Below are 16,995 nucleotides of genomic sequence, written 5' to 3' on the forward strand. Positions count from 1 at the left end.
AATACCATCAAAGCATTAATAATAATGTTTCATTCACCTCTATATACCTGACACATGTTAGAGAAGCCAGCATGTAACCAGGTTGATGAATCATAGTGAATGAATGAACGAAGGAGTGAATGATAGTCCATATAGCTAATATTAACTACTACTTTATAGTAGTTAGGCTGAATTCTCAAACACTGTTGGCGCACGTGCTCAAGGGTTTAATCAATTTGGCTATACTCCTCACTACTCTTGTCTATGACGACACATAAGCAAGGGAAACAGGCCTACTTTTTTTGGATAGAGTTTCATGTCCTATTTAATATGGTCCCCACTGAATATTTGTCAAATGTCAACAAATATCACATTTGTCCTTGTGCTCAGCTTGCTCTGAATAATCTTTCAGAGTAGAACAGACCTCAGAGACTAATTTGACTCCTTCATTTTCAGATTAAAACCCTTGGCCTCAAAAAGTGAATTGTTTGGGATTACACGGAGTGTTGATAGAAAATCCAATTCTATTAAAATCCTAGTTTGGTATTTTTACTGGCCTGAAATGCTCACTATTAGAGAAAAAAAGAATCTCTTACCATCATTTAGAAAGAGAGAGAGAGAAGGGGGGAAGGAAGGAAAGAAAGAAGAAGGAAGGAAGGAAGGAAAGGAAGAGAAGGAGGGAGAGATAGAGGGAGGGAGGGAAGAAAGAGAGAAAGCAAGCAAGCAAGTCCTTCCTTGGCTTGCCAAAGCCCTATCACAAAAATAGGAAGAATGAAAGGCCCAGGGAGTAGGAATACAGCAGTCATTTCAGAGCCTAGTTCTCCAATGTTTTCTTGCTTCCAGACGCTGTTCTTTAAGACTAGTCCAAATCCCTTCCAGGGCTGTGTGACTGTGCTAATTAATTGTTAACTTTAGCCTTGTATTAAAAAGCTGCAGGGCTGGAAGCCAAAAGAGGAGTATTAAAATATTAAATAGCCCTTAAGTCTGAGGCACACGCTGATTAGCAGCAGGAGGCAGAAAGACTATTTCCCCTGGTACTGAGTGGCTAAATTAAGGAAACTGAGTTTGTTACACTCCTTTTGAAATGCTCCTTCTGACTTGTTTCCATTTTCAAAGGCTGGACATCAAAGAATCAGAGCCCCCTCATCAGCACCATTTTGGATCATCCAGCTCCCTATCATACATACTTACAGTGCCTTGAGAATGATGTGATCATTTCCAAATGAGGCCAAAATTCATTAGATTAAGTGAAAATTGGGGGTGAAACAGATTTAATGCCATTCTTTGCATGGAGCTAAAGTACGATTGAATCCATAAAAAGACCAACGAAATAGGCTCAAATGTTGCCACTCTGCAACCCGTGGTAGATACTACTAAATGACAGTGTGTTGATTTTGATAATTAACTAGGAATTTCATTTGTCTCCTTGCTGGCTGATAAACTACAGATCAGAGGAAATTCTGGCAGAGGAAGAGGAACAGAAAATGCTTTAGCAAAGACAGTTTGATGCCCTTTGCTCTCATTGACTCATGTTTTGAAAATTGTGTTGGGGACTAAGGGAGATATTTCAATAATATTAGTGTTGACTGGGGTGAATCATTGTTCTCTGTATGTCATTAAAAGGCAGTGGGTGGAAACATACAACGTGCCTCTTGCCAGAGACTAAAGTCTTAGGAGGGAGAACTTGGTATGTCCCGCTTGTTCTAAAAAGAAAGGGGAAAAAAGTATTAGAGAGATCCTTAAGCAAGTATATGCTATGTTCTCATCAAGAGTTTCTGTGAGAGCTTTCATCTCATCTTTGACAATACTTCTAACCATGTTCTGAGTGCATTTACAAATATCCAGTGAAAACTAGTTTATTTTTCAAATGGAGATGCCTTCACTTTGATTTTGGGCACTGGAATAGAAAGGTACAATTTTCTTATAGAACAAAGTCACCCAGTAACTGTAAGCCACAAGAAATTCCAGGACACATCTCCAAAAAAAACGATGCTCTTCAAAACATTGCATCTGTCAGTCTCTGGGTAAGAAGTCATTCGCTCCTTATTGGGCCCACCATGTAACCCATGCTGTGTCATATGATGTATGACAGGAACTGTTTTGAGGGCTTTACAAATAGTAAGTCATTTAATCTTCATAACATCTCCATGAGGTGAGAACTGATATTATCCCCATTTCACAGAGTGCACTGAGCCTTGCTGTGGATAATGAACTTGCTCAAATTGCACAGCTGGTGAGGATTGAAATTGAGATTCAGACCAGATTGACTGGCTCCAGAGTCCATGTTCTTAAACATAATACCTTCCCAATGTCATCCTGACAGATTAGAATATTAGGTTGGAAAGAAAGATGCTCCTTGCACTGACAAGTTTTGAACCATGAAGGCCAGTGATGACTGCTTACTTTTAGAATCACTCATACAGCTCTGGATTACTAAACGCTTGAACTCATATTTGCCCATTAGTAAAACGGGATAACAACACCTAAGCTTTAATGTTACTGAGAAGATTAAATAATTTAGGGTAAACGTAAAGTGCCTAAAATTTAGTTTAGCAAATCTTTATGTTTGTTGTACCTTTACCAGATGCTGGGGAGACACATATGAGTGAGACATGGCCCATAGGTTGTTGGTTCCAAATGGTAGTCCTCAGGCCATAACCACCGGCTTGGGTGATGTCAGAAATGCACAATCTCAGCCACGGCTCCAGACCCACAAAAGCAAAATCTACATCTTTAACACCATCCCCAGTAATTTGTGGGCATATTAACATTTGAGAAGCACAACATGGTAAACACGTGGTTCACCGCCTGCCAGTTTGTTTGCCTATTTCTCTGTAACCTATGTGTACAAGGTCCTCTCAAACAGGATTCTCTGGGAAAGTACTAATTTCAAATACTTCTTTTTTTTTTTTTTTTTTTTTTGCGGTACGCGGGCCTCTCACTGTTGTGGCCTCTCCCTTGGTGGAGCACAGGCTCCGGACGCGCAGGCTCAGCGGCCATGGCTCATGGGCCCAGCCTCTCCGCGGCATGTGGGATCTTCCTGGACCGGGATACGAACCCGTGTCCCCTGCATCGGCAGGCGGACTCTCAACCACTGTGCCACCAGGGACAAGCGTTCTGGTCTCATGTTTGGAAAAAATGATCTGTGTATATGTTTTGTGTCTCAACATTTTCCAAATTTTTTATGCTACAAAAATGCCTTTAATCTTAACTAATAATTCCATCTTCTGCTCCGTCTGTCTTGGTTCTGCCTGGCCACATTCCTGAGGGGGTTTTCTGGGGGCCGGCCTTGGGATACAGTGCTAGAGCTCATGTAGAGTTACACAATGCAGTCTTCTTTGGAGCACTCAATTCCGGCTCCCAGAGCCCCTCAACAGGGCAGGGAAGCCTCGACTCAAATATACACAGAGTTTCAAAAGTTAAAATATAGCCAAAAAACTGAAATACCAGTTCATATCATTAAGAAAGTACAGTGGGATAAGGAGATAAACAAGTAAAAAAGGAACCATAGAAATAGATATGCAACATGGGAGAGGGTTTTGAGATCATCCAAGACCCTGGAGGAGCTCCAGAAAGCACAGTTTCTTAGGAAAAAGAAACAAATGCTGTTTCCTGGTGGACAATGGTATAAATCAGAACAAAAGGAAAAAACCACAAGGTATTTCTTGGAGGTGAAATGGCCCCATGGATGGGATTGCATTTGGGGTACCTTAAAAAAGAATATCTGAAAGTTACTCTCAGCAATAGATTGCTATGAATGACAGGTCCACAGACAAGTTCACCAGATCCTACAGTCTATCTATGCTGAATTTCCCCCCTTATACCTTTAAAGTACAACTAAAACTAAACATTGCAGTTTGATATGCAAAGAGCACTGGTCTGGGACTCAGGAGAACCTAAGTTATTCATGGCTGTGCCGTCACCTGGCATTTAACCTCTTTGTGTCTCAGTGTTCTCATCTCTTAAATATGACAGTTTGACAAGTTGGTCTCCACAACTGCTCCAATTCTAAGGTTCTCTGATTTAAAGATTTCACAGTCATCCTCCTTGCAAGGTGCCCCAGGCCCCAGAGCCACTTCTTCTTGCTAATGAACCACACCTGTTGTCCACATTTGCTCATTTCTGCTCAGAGTATTCAGCACACAGAGCATCACCACAGTTCTTTGTCGTTTTAGCTTGTTAGAAGACAGTAGCTCCTGCTGCAAGGAAGAAGTGAAGGAATCTGTTGGGTTTTGGGGGAAAAAAGAGAGAATTAGCATTAGGAGAACAAAATGAGGAGAAGAAAGAGAGAGAAAAATGGAAAGGAAGAGTAGTCAGAATGTTCCAGAGAAGTATGGCCCTGATCAGGGGAGAAAGATTACCATTAGGAGGGAAGGAAAGAAGGATGGAAGGAGGGAAGGAAGGAAGGAAAGAAGGAAGGAAGGGGAGAAGGAAGGAAAGAAGAGAGGAAGGGAGGGAGGGAGGAAAGAAAGAACCAAAGTGTCAGAGAGGAGGGAGGGAAAGACAGAGTCCAAGTAGGTGTCAAGTAAAGGGAGTAGTCATTTAATTTATCCCATCCTCATTTCTACCTCTGCAGTAGACATATACCTCAAAACCCAAAACACAAGCCTTGTTAGAAAACAGTGACCCAAGCAATGATGTTGCTTAATGAAGACGAAATTGGCTTCTTACATCTAATGTTCTTTTCAGTGAAATGGCCCAATTTTGCTTTTGAAGATAATGCCAACTTCCCTTCTCCCTCCCAGGAGAATTTGCTGTTTTCATTTGGTATCTTGAATAGTCCTTGCTGCTACAAAAGGCAGAGTTCACATTTATTTAAGAAAAGTGCTGATTTCATGTGGTTTGACACAAGAGCGGTGTTTTAGCTGGAAGCCCAGAGCCACAATCGATTTCAAGGAAACCAGGTGCTATTGACAGAGTACTTCCTGCTACACTTTCTAGAAGCAAGAAATTCAGCTGAAAACAAGATATGCTGGCGTCTGTCAAAGGAGCAGCTGGCAAAGAAATTAAAATATGATGGGGGAGCCAAGACCTGCATCCCTCCCATGCTTTGACGTAGTTATTGTTTGATCTTGAGAAAGTCAAACTCTGAACATTAGTTTCCATACAAAAAGATGGAAAAATATCAGGACTTATTTCCTCAAGGATGTTGCAAGTTTCCATCAATCTCCTTAGAAATATGCATTGTCTTAGTACCTATGGCTTTCTCCTTCCTGATATTCTCCACCAAATAAGAAATATTGTCCTCTCACTTTTGAAAGGCTTGAAAATTGCTTTACCTTGATATGTCATTTCCAATTCAATTTGAAGAAAATCAAATACATTTCAGTAATATAAGGAGAGATCTTACTGCATAGGAATTGGAAAAAAAAAAACCTTGAAACTTTACTTGGTCTTCAAGAGAGAGACTAATCAGAATTGATACAATGGTTACATTATAGAATTCAGAGAGAGAAAATTGGCTTCTTTCTTTTATATTTCACTATAAGTAGGAATTGCCCAGTACAATATTCAATTGACATAACAATTTTGTACATATAATGGTACTTCTAAAGTATTTAAACTGAGTTGGTTTTATTGAAATCCTTGTTTACATGGTCACTCTACTTAGTAAATCTTTTTTTTTTTTTTTTCTCCAGAGCGAAAGCAGCAGAAGAATATCAGGCAATAGTTTGGGCAAATTATCACAAAATTTGAATGTGGATTCTTAATTTCTAAGATTTCTCACCAAATCCTGTAATTAGAACAGGAAAGAGATCTTAGAGAACATTTTCCTCAAATTTTTATTTCCCAAATAGAAAAATTTTAATGCATAAAATCAAGTTAATTGCTTTCAGTTATATGAACAATATATGGAAGTGTCAGAATTTGAAACCCCTTTTCATTAAATTATCCTGTCTCATTGAAAGAGGTTCCTTATTACTAGTGAGAAAAAAATATTTCCACGGATAGTTCCAAGATGGGTTGGGGTTTACAATGGCCACAGTCAACTCTTGACATCAACCAAGAGGAAGTTGTAAGTTACTTTGTATCGATAAAAATGAAGAAAAAAATGTCTAACAGTAAAAAAAGGATGTTAGTAGGGCAACATGATTGGCTCTTTTTTTGTTGTTGCTTGCTGCTCTTTCCCTCCCTACACTAACAATGTGGCACTTTAACTAGGGGACCTCTGATTGCTGTTCCCTTAATATATGCAATGCCTTCTCCAACTGCTACCTTCAACTTCTCCCTTATCATCCAGGACTTCCAACAACTCACTCTTTTGCTGGAGTCACATCCTTCCAGGTCATCTTCTAGGCAGAGGTTCAACTTACGATAACCCTAAGCAGGCTCTATTCTAGGGTTCCACATCTGGTGAGAGGGAATCATACCTCTCTAGTCCACATTCAGTAGAAGTACAGCTCGCTCCCAATGCAACCTTCTCTCTCTTTGCTCTGCCATCTCCAGCCAGTCTCCTACCTAGAGTAGATTCACCACTACCTGAATCCCCAAATTCAATGTCAAACTCTCTGAGCAGTTCTCTTAATGCTTTTTCTCTCACTGAGCTTAAAGTGAAAGAGATGCACTCCCTCATCTCTTTAGGGTGAGGTTGCACAGCACAACAAAGGCCTTCTCTATAAAGTCCTCATTGCAGGCCACTTCCATCTCTTTTCATTAACTCATCTGAGCTTTGGGTTTTAGTTTATAAAATGGAAACAATCATATCATCAAACTTTCAATAGTGTTCTGAGGATTACATGAGATTAATAATGTGTCAGTGCTTTGCAAAGCATAACCTGCTAGACACATTTCAATTATTACTGTAACATTAATTATTTCTCATTGTAGAGTCATCCAAAAATTCAGCTAATTTTTAATCAAGTATAGATCCGATATTTGCCCCCAAGCCTCTCTCTATCTCTTTACTGACTTCCTTCATTCTTGTTTCTTCCCTAAAATCCAACCCCATTTTAAATGTGCTAGTGGTTAAAGTACAAAGATAGGGATGTACTGAAACAGTCTGTAATTTGCAAATCCCCACATAAATCTCTGATTTCAGGCTTTTCTAATCGAACCAATGAAATCAGCATACTTGTTTGGCACAGTTAAGCTCAGCCTGGGACTAATCATTTTTCCCTTCATTATATAACACTGATGTGCTTGGAGAAGAGAAAAAAAATGTTATTATGATTTCAGTTGTTACAGATGGTGTTTTCTTCATTCTTTCAAAATACTTTTGGTTTTGGAGTTAAAAAAAAAAACAATATAGCATTACCCAACATGGCACAATAAAAAAGAAATCTAGTAAGATTCATGTGCTTTCTCACATGAAGTAATGAGGGTTAAGCAAATTGAGGAGGAAAGCCAATAGTTATATAATGCACTGGTATTATGTTTTAAGGAAAACATAAATATATGATAAATTTGCTTTATATCCACAGACCAATCAGTGTTTAGCTCTACCGGGCCTTTAAAATATAGATTGGGTGCTTGTAGACTCCATCATATCCACTGAACCTGGAGAATAAATAGCTTGTGCAAAGCAACTTCTATTTGTTTCTTGTAGACCATCAGAGCTAGGAAACAAAGTGATTATCATTGACCAGTTGGTGGCAAGATTAATTCTTTTATCTAGCTTTGGGTAGTGGTTAATAACACAGGCTCTAAAGAAGAACTGCCTGGGACTTCCCCGGTGGTGCAGTGGTTAAGAATCCGCCTGTCAATGCAGGGGACACGGGTTCGATCCCTGGTCTGGGAAGATCCCACATGCCACAGAGCAACTAAGCCCCTGTGCCACAGCTACTGAGTCTGCGCTCTAGAACCTGCGAGCCACAACTACTGAAGCCTGCATGCCTAGACCCCATGGTACGTAACAAGAGAAGCCACCACAATGAGAAGCCCACGCACCACAGTGAAGAGTAGCCCCCACTCTCCGCAACTAGAGAAAAGCCCACGCGCAGCAACGAAGAGCCAACATAGCCAAAAGTAAATAAATAAATGTATAAGAAGAAAAAAGAACTGCCTGACAAATTCTGGGTTACTACCTATGCGACCTCAGGCAAATTCCTTAACCTTCTTGTGTCTCAGCTTTACCTGCAAAAATAGGGCTATCTTACCTGTAAAATAGGATTGCTATGACTACAAAATTGAGTCAATAGATATAAATGATGGAAGATAAGACAAAACAATAGGCTCAGCTCTTCTGGTACTTACAGGTCTGGGAGACAGACATTAAAACACATATATAGGGCTTCCCTGGTGGCGCAGTGGTTGAGAGTCCGCCTGCCGATTCAGGAGACATGGGTTCGTGCCCCGGTCCGGGAAGATCCCACATGCCACGGAGCGGCTGGGCCCGTGAGCCATGGCCACTGAGCCGGCGCGTCCGGAGCCTGTGCTCTGCAACGGGAGAGGCCACAACAGTGAGAGGCCCGCGTACCGCAAAAACAAAACAAAACAAAACAAAAAAAACCCCACTTATATAGAATGTGTAATATGTGTTAAAAAGAGAGATATAATGAGATATAAAAGGGAGATAGTCAGAGCCAGGAAGTTGGAGAAATGTTTCCTGAGTATGTGCTGACTTGGCTAAGATATGAAAGATAAGTAGGAGATAGGAGGAGAGAACATTCTAGGCAAAGGGAAAAGCCTGTGCACAGGTTCACTTGTAAGAATGTGAGAATGTGCTAGCTCAGGTGAACCATAATGGATTAAGGTTGATGGCAAAGGAAATGGAAAGAAGTCAATAATGGGACATACTTAGAGGTAAAATCTCTGGGACTTGGATTGAATAAGATATACAGGGAGAAGGAAGTATCAGGAGTTTTTCTAAGACTCTGGAATATAAACCAGGTTGACTGGTGATAGCATTCACTAAAACATGAAAGGTGATGCCTTAGATTTTTATTCTATGATTTATTTTTAAAAGGTATATGCTGAGACTATGCCTCATCCATTATATAGCCTTTACTAGTGGTGAAAGGGAATAGGTGATTAACACTATTTGAACCTCCGTACTATGGCCAGGGACCACGTTGGCTCTCGTAACACACAGGAATGCTGCAACTTTGAGTAACAAAAAAATGTGAGAAATAGTAGCTTTATCAGATAAGGGGCTATTGATTTCACACGATAAATCTTGAGAAAACTACTCTAGGTCAGCTCTAGCTGCTCAAGAGTATCATGAAGGAACCAGACCTTTGCTTGTTTCCTTCTGTGCCAGCCTTAGTGTGTGTTTTGGTTTTTTTTGTTTGTTTTTGTTTTTTGCGGTTCGCGGGCCTCTCACGGTTGTGGCCTCTCCCGTTGCGGAGCACAGGCTCCGGACGCGCAGGCTCAGCGGCCATGGCTCACGGGCCCAGCCGCTCCGCGGCATGTGGGATCTTCCCGGACCGGGGCACGAACCCGTGTCCCCTGCATCGGCAGGCGGACTCTCAACCACTGCGCTACCAGGGAAGCCCAGTGTGTGTTTTTATACTCATGGTTCTGAAATGGCTGCTCCACCTCCAGGCATAAAATCATCCTCCCAAACAGGAAGAAAAAGGTAGGACCAAATCTTTGTTATTTTATGAGAAGGAAAGAGACTTCCATGTACAACCCATTGGTTAGAAAGAAGAGGATTTGGAACAGCAGTGGATTAGCCAACCAACAGTTTCTGCCACAGTTCTTTTGCATATTTTAGTTAATTTAATCTTTATATTACCTCAGTACATATTTGGAGACAGAAGTTTAGAGATTTTAAGTATTTTACTTGAAATTAATCAGCAAAATAAGTCATAAAGCTGGGGTTCAAACTTTGTACTCCTCAACCCTAAGGCCCACATGCTACCAATCACTCCACACTGTATAAATAGCTTAAAACAAATTCTAGATCAAGTAAGTTAAAAAACAGAAGCAAATTATTTTATACCATAGTGTATGGAGATCATTTGAAGGTATAATCATAAGAGTATATGATTTTTTTTGTCTGGCCTAAGGACACACATATATACATTAAGTACAATGTATAATGACATCCTGAAAAGCCCTCAGTGATGTTAACAAGGTAACTTTGATGGCTTCTGTTTTACCAGTTTTATTCCATAGTAAAATCTTAGAGGAAAGACACATTGCTAATAAACCTGTGTAATAAGAAGAGCTGAAAAATAGCATCTGTGTTTAGAACCGATGGACAACTCCTTGCAAAGCATAAATTGCTAAAAAGTAATAATGATAATTAATGTGGAGATTTAAAAGAAAAAGTAAACTTGTAAGTGAAAGAGCAAGTACATATTTATTCCATGTGTTTTGTGTCCTCTAAGGATATGCGTTTTTCTCTGGTATATAGAAAATGGGGTTTGCATTTAGCTTTTTAATGTAAAACTTGAAATGTGCAAATCACATTGTCAACTTAATGCCTGCTTTTAATGTGTATTTTAAAAGCTAAAATTACCATCAACATTCTCTACCTGACTATATTTGTGGTTTAAATTAGAGGGAATATTTTGTCCATTTATCCCAGCTGCCAAGTGCTGCCATTCCTGCTGGGGGAAAAAAAAAAAAAAATATATATATATATATATATATATATATATATATATATATATATATAGTCAGAAATAATCCAATTTGTTTTGCTCCTATTTTTGTAAATGAAAACATTATTAAGTAAGAGACAGGATAGGAAGGGAGATTTGCTAATTGCTATCCAAAATCAGTTTGATTCAGCTGGGATAGATAATTCCTTCTACAAATCCATGTGTGTCTAGAGCACAATCTACGTAGGAGGCTGCCCAAATCTTCACCTCATGAAGACAAAGCTTTTGTAAGTGAAAATGGAAACTTCTAACGTGGGGTGGAAAATACCTATAGGTAAAATTTTGTCACAGCATGTACCATTTCAAAAAGTAATTCTGCTAATAAACATTTTTTCCCTTTTTTTTCAAGTTTTATTCCATAAGTGAGGAAGGTGAGAAGAGAGCTACCATTTTTTGAGTTCCTTCTATATTCCAGTTACTGCAACTCCTGGTTTATTCCCTTTTTATAGATAAGAAAACTGAGTCTTTGGTTATGTGACTTGTTCAAAGTTATGTGATTCATCAGCAGAAGTACTAAAAATTGAACTGAGGTATGGATGACTTCAAATCATTTTGTATAAGCCAGTCTAACAGAGCTCACAACTTTCATTAGAAGAGGTGGGGAAGTAAAGGTTAAATGTGTGAGAGTGAACAAGGCTATGGTGTAGGAAAAATGGGAATTTACCTAAGGACTAATAGTCAGAGATAGCTAGAAAGAGGTCAGAACTCTGGACAGCTCTAGACTGCTTTGGAAGTTCATTTCTGACTCTTTTCTCTCCAACACAATCTGTTTTGTTCTTTTTATAGCAATAGCTCTCAGTATTGCTTAAATTCTAATATTATTTGCATATATATATACAATTGCATTTGCATATGCAATATAATTGCAACATGGGGACGCAACGTGGTATATTGGATATGGAGTTTGGTTTGGGCTTGAATTTGTAACGTATAGTGAGATATTAAGCAAATCACATAACACAATTTTGTCTCCTCTAACCTCATAAATGAAGAACATATATTAATTAATGAAATAATAGAGTCTAATTTTAGGCCCAGCACATTGCACTAGGTATTTAGAGCAATATTACTTTCTCCTCCCGTCCCCCACATCCCCTTTTCAAGGAAAAGTCTATGCAGTAGTCAGGTTTCATTTGGTTACAAGTGACAGAAAAAACAGAAAGACAGTTGAAACTAGATTAAGCAAAATAAGGAACTTCATTGATTCATGTAACTGAAAAATCAAAAGGGAATATTTTCCTTCAGGCATAGCGCAGTCTAGGGGTACATGGCTCTTGTGCTCTCCATCTCTCAACTAGGGTCATTCCACATGAGAAATCTTTCATGATTGCTCCAGCAGAAAAGGCAGGATTGTAATGGGGATCCCTTTGTTTTCTGCATTCCCAAGCCTTGGAGAAGTTGCTGATTAATAGTCATTCCTTTACTCATCATCCACCAGTGGTAAAGCTATTTTTACCAAGAAATCTGTTTTTTATGGGAGTGCTTATTCCTTTGTGGTAGTACCACAAAGAAAAAATGTGAGGGGGGACTCAGTTACTAGAAAAAGAGGGAAGGGATGCTAAGTAGGTAGGAACAACCAATGGCCACTTCAAGAGGTTCCCTGTATATCTCTGATTTGGAGGAATTTGGATTACTTTCAGAAAAAGAAGAAAATCAATAACTCTTGAATATCTTAGATTTTTTAAAACTTTACCTTCGATATAATCCATTAATATTTGATTAAGTAAATGAAGTCCTCAGAACCCAAAAGCACACTGTAGTTCCAGTGAAGTGAGGCCCTAGTAGAAGAAGGATGATGTGAACTTGACAGGAACAGCATGGCTAGTGTTATTATCCCTGAAGTCCCAGCTCTCTTTTGATATAAGGACCAGGTCCTGTGAAGAGTCAAGCCCTGATGAACTCTTAACAGATCAGGTTACATCAAGTTCTCAGCAACAGCCTTCTCTGATGCAAGCTCTTTCCCTAAAGGACTTAACACTGTGATGTCGTTTTGGTTGTGTTTCATAGCAGTAGAAAGCTCAGGCTAAGAAAATCTGAGATAAACTGTGAAATACTAGGCAAATCACATAACCTAATTTTGTCTCCTCTCTCCTCACAAAAGGCTAAGCTTAGTGTCTGGCATATAGTTAAGAGCTCAGTAACCCTTATCTCCTTCTTCCACAAAGCTATGAAATTATCATCACTTACTCTTGGTGAGAAGTTAGCCTCTATGACATCATAACCAGAGCAGGCTATAAACTGTGCCTTTGCTATCACCATCTGTGAGTGTAAGGTATCGTTCTGGTAGAGATGGTCCTAGGAACAGAGCTCTTACCTACCATAAATTCTTAATTTGGTGCTGCACTGCGTCCACCCACCCACCCAATAAGTCATTATAGCAAGAATACATTTTTCGTTTTTACATTTTTAGTCTTTTTTTCACTTGATAGCGTTTTGCAAAGTTTAAAAGATATGTAAACCAGTCAAATAAGGACAAATACTGCATGATTCCCCTCATGAGTTTCCTAAAATAGTCAAACTCATAGAAGCAAAGAATAGGATGGTGATTACCAGGGGCTGAGAGGAGGGGAAAATGGGGAATTGTTCAATTGGCATAAACTTTCAGTTATGCAAGATGAATAAGTTTAGAGATCTGCTGTAGAGCATAGCACCTATCAATACTACTATATTGTGCACTTAAAAAATTAAGATGGTAGAGATCTCACATTGTGTTCTTATGTCCCCTCCTCAAAACAAACATACTCACACACAAAACAACAAACAACAAAGGGACTCAAAATGTTTAGAGGTGTTGGATATGTCTATTACCTTGATTGTGATGATAATTTCATGAATGTATATAGATGCCCAAAATCATTAAATCATATACATTAAATATGTGCTTGTATACCAATTAGGTTGTTAAAAAAATAAAATAAATGAAAATATCTTAAAAAAAAAGAAGACAAGTGCATAAGATTATATCTAGATACCAGGCCTGGACAGCCATTCTTAAAATCTACCATCAATTTGGATGCAATTCACTTATATAATTACCTAGTTCCATACTAGACTTGCCCTTTAGTGCATTTCCTAAATACCTAACTGGGAATTCCCTGGTGGTCCGGTGGTTAGGACTCTGTGCTTTCACTGCCGAGGGCACGGTTCAATCTCTGGTAGGGGAACCAAGTCTTGCGGGGTGGCCAAGGAAAAAAAAAACCAAAACCCACAAATATTTACCTGTTTTCAGGCACTCTTCTTGTGAGCCCTTGTTCAATTGTCTCCCTACCTGTTAGCCCAGATTCCTGATTCACTCTGGATCCTATTGTTCTCCAATTCTCAGAAATAGAAAATTATGTCCAGTTTTTACCACCGATCAACTTGTCAGCAGTATACCTCTATCCACTGGAAAAAATTAATATAATGCACTCATAGAGACTAGCATTAGGTATAGGAAGCTGGAGGCAATCCACAGATTCTTCAGTGCCCTTTCAGTCTGTTCAGGTTTGTGGTTGGTAGGGAGATATGCCACCCTGTCTCAGAGCCCCCTTTAGCAGTGGGAAGTGTACTCAGCAGACAGTCTCCAGTTGTCAGCTCCTTTAGAGTCTGTCCTGACTTCAGAGAGCCTCTTTGCCCAAAGACAGACTCTTCCCAGAGTCACCTGCATCTGGCCCAGTGCAGGGCACACTGATAGTTAATACTTCCTCCAGAGCTCCCCCTCCAATTGCCAAGACTTTGTCAGGCCTGTATCAATGTTCAGCTTCATTCTCTGCCCATTTCTTCTTCCTCTTGTTTCCCTTCTCAGGTTTTGATGTCTAATTTTTCACCCCTTACTTACCTCAGTGTCTGTTTCTGTTGAGTCCAACTGCCACAGACCTCAGTCCTTTTAACCACCTGACCAAAACATCACACCCAAATAATCCCTGTACTTTCCAATAACAGATAAGTTTAATGAAATTCCATTATTTTCTAAAAAGAGTAGTTTAGTAAATCCTATAACATTTGCTATATGGAAATTTTATGCATATTTGGTAGTATGGTTTCTGCTCAGTAAGTCAATTCTAACTTTTCAGTGTAGGGATAACACAACTGACACTTGTATTTGCATATTGTATAATGCAAAGCAAACTAATATTCAAGCCATGGCTGTGTCTTTTTAGTGACAATTAGAAACACAGATTCATCATCATCATAATCAACATACGATATTTCAGTCAAATGTCTTAAGAGCCATAACTGCAAAGGAAAGCACAAATATCTTTTTTTGTGTGAAAAAAAATGTCTTTTTTTACAGCATACATATTCCTGTAATAATCTTTTTCCAAATATCACCCTGGAGCAACATATTATCTCTGCTAGGAGTTTAATGTATCTTTTCCAGTTTTAGTAATGAATGCAGAAGCAATTATGTTAGAGCTGAACAATTTGGCCCATCATTAGGTAATATAAGCAGAACTCATCACAATAAACATAACTACAGTAAAAAAAAAAAATCTAAGCAAGAAAAAACAGTTTCAAAGCCATGGATTGTCCACTTCATTTAAAAAAAAGGAATTAATCATTAAAGCAAATATCCCTGAGATCGCAGGCATAGGCCACCTAAGAATTCCTTTTCAGCTTTTGAATTTGTTTCACCATATCATTTAGCCTCTGCAATTCTCTCTGCTGGTTCTGATGGTGTTCTTAAACACTCATTTAATTGTGATGAACACTGTTAATAATAATAAAGATATAACACTAGACATTTATATGGGGACTTGCAATTTACATTTTCACAAATATTACCTCATCAAATCTTTTTGGACCTGAAAGTCATGAAGCCCTTTGCTTGCCTCAACACAACATGCAAGGAAGTGGTAAAAGTGTTCTTCACGTTCATATAGTTTGTCCAGATCATACCGCCCTGCTTCCTTCTCAGAACTATCATAGCACTTATTGAAAGAACTATTTATTTTTCCTTTAATCATTTATTTTCTGGTATTCCAACTTAAAGGATACACTGAGTATCCTCACCTCGATAAACCTAAAGGGGGCAGGAACTCTATCATTGGAGACACATTTTTCTTTTCTGTTTATTATTGCTGAGCTCATTGTAGAAGCTTGAACTACATTTCCTCTTCTTCTTGACCCAACTGCCTACTTTTTATTCAGGATGCTCTGCTAGGGACTTCTTTTATGAAGTTTCTTCAATGCTATACCCCAGAGTGGCCCTGTTATGTTATCAATCCAATTCTCCCATCCAGTGTTCACATTTAGTGTAGTGAATATTAACTGTCTACACCATTGGCAAAGAGCAAACTATGGTGTCAAAAACATGTTGCTTTTGCCATTCTCTTCCTGAATGATGTATACTGTAAAGAAACTAATAAGTTAATTACTTGTCATTTAGTGTATTATTAAGGAGAAATACTTCAATAATTTAGTAGACACATATTAAAGAAAAAAATCTGTAAATTTTTATCTCCTTTGTAGATTTATTACATTTGGTGAATGATTTTGGGGGACTTAAATTTCAACTGACTTAAGATGGAAAATTATTTAGGAAAATCAAGGTGGTACTCAAAGACAGAAATAAAGAAATGCCCCATAAATGCATATAATATACAGTTTAAATAGGAATGATGATTCTCCTCAGTGGCATATCTTGGTTAGGTGTTCTTAGCACCTGAGATGAAAGTCCCTTCAGGGGTCTAGACTCTTCCAAACATTCATCTCCATTGAAATTATTTGTTTCTCTCCTTTAGCTCAACTTTCTTCTCTTATTTTTTTTTTTTAACTATGCCCTCTGGAGCTCCCATTTCATCATAGCAAACCAAAATCGTACAACCTTATACTCTTCATGATGCAGTACTCTCATATTCTGCATTAAATGAAACATGGCATGCCTCAGAAGACTCCACCCCCGAAGCTGCCTTCTTCCTTGGAAAGCAACATTCTCACTGCTCATGGTAAGGAAAGGAGGCCACTTTTCTTCTTCTTCAAGATGGCTTCCAGACAATTATTCCTCCGTCTTCATATGAACCCTCTATTCCTTTGATGCTCATGCCACAAACTACCTTAGTTCACGTCATGGAACCTTGCCAACGGTCTTCCTCCCCCCCAATTCTTGCCATAATTTGTAAGTTCATTGTAGAAGCTTGAACTACATTTCCTCTTCTCCTTGACCCAACTGCCTACTTTTTATTCAGGATGCTCTGCTAGGGACTTCTTACATGAAGTTACATTATCATTAAATGATAAGTATAAGTTATCATTCTAGATGATTTTATCTGAACTTTCAAGACTCTGAACTTTTAGTTACTTGACTTCTTCATATCTAATGACCTTCTCCTCAATTCCATGTCAACCATTTACTTTCATGGTCATAACCTGGATCCTGTCATCATCCAGAAGTTTCCTCACTCTGAGATTAGAATAAAAAGACAAAAATTAGTTATTTCTCTCTCTGACAATAGTCACCTCTCTACTCAGCTTTCTCATTCAACTA

This window comes from Lagenorhynchus albirostris, chromosome 6 (assembly GCF_949774975.1).
Source record: "Lagenorhynchus albirostris chromosome 6, mLagAlb1.1, whole genome shotgun sequence".
NCBI classification, from domain to species: domain Eukaryota; kingdom Metazoa; phylum Chordata; class Mammalia; order Artiodactyla; family Delphinidae; genus Lagenorhynchus; species Lagenorhynchus albirostris.